The sequence below is a fragment of the Volvox carteri genome (assembly GCF_000143455.1).
Source record: "Volvox carteri f. nagariensis unplaced genomic scaffold VOLCAscaffold_28, whole genome shotgun sequence".
NCBI classification, from domain to species: Eukaryota; Viridiplantae; Chlorophyta; class Chlorophyceae; order Chlamydomonadales; family Volvocaceae; genus Volvox; species Volvox carteri.
Genome location: NW_003307571.1, coordinates 1,459,161 through 1,460,304, shown reverse-complemented (window position 1 = coordinate 1,460,304; position 1,144 = coordinate 1,459,161).

The following is a 1,144-nucleotide window of genomic DNA, read 5'->3' as shown; positions in this document are numbered from 1 at the left end:
CTATCTGTCAATCTCAGAGTGATGGACGCAACTGTGTAGATACCTGTAGTCACAGCTATCACCTCCCAAGCAGAAAAAGCATGCCCGGGAATCGAACTCAGGTCGGAACTGGGTTATTTGCCTAATCCACCCCGTTCTATCATGACATCCCCAGAGAACACTTCACCATTCTTAAGTTTTAGCTCCGTATATGAGTTACTAATTACTAGTAGTAACATACTTCCTCAACGGCTTCTTCCTGTTTGAACCTGGGTAGTTGCCTTAATGTTACATCATGATTTCCCCCAGAGAACAACTCACCAGTGGTCACTATTCACGTGTCATGCCTCGTGATATGAGCCAGTAGCCAACATACGCCTCCATCCTCAACGGCTTCCAAACCGGCACCCATATCTCAGGCAGAGCGGCATCATGCTTATGTCACCTTTCTTCATTGTAGGCAGAGCTTTGGTGGATGATGCCGTCTGCAGCTCCCGTTTCTCGCTTCTGTACACATGCCTGCTGAAGCAAGTTTACCATATGGGGTTGCAACCCCCTCATTTGAGTCCTGCAGATCATGCAAGCAAGCAGTTGCATTGTCTAACATGCAAGCCAAATTTTACTACTTCGCATGAGACAACATCATACTTTGGGTTGTTGCTTGGGTTTGGTGCTGCCCAGGTGTGCAGCCATGGCATGAGGAGCGTGGTCGCGATGGTGAAGTCCTTTGTTGCCAAGTTGCCATAGAACTCGGCAAAGTCGTCATATTCCATTCCAATGACGGCCAGGAATTCCTCAAACGCTTTGGTGGCCTTATCACCAGCAGCACTGCAAACGTTGCTGGGCACGTTTAAAATGTACCGCTCATCTAATGAACCAGTGCAATGGCTGATGATGCCACTCACTTGTCATTCGTTGGCTGCATCATAGCTGCAGCTGGACCTCGTGCATCCGGCGCCTATTGTCCGACGGCTGCGTGGGCTGCATCCCAAATCCACCCACAAAATCATCATTGACTTCCATTGTGATATTACCTCTTAAGCATCTTTAGAGATTTGGCCTATGGGGTTAGAGAGTAGGGTCGGGTTGGAGCCAACTATAGCACAGCCAGGGACTCTTGATCCTGAGTAAGGTAATTATACAAAGACGATAACACTTGTTAGTT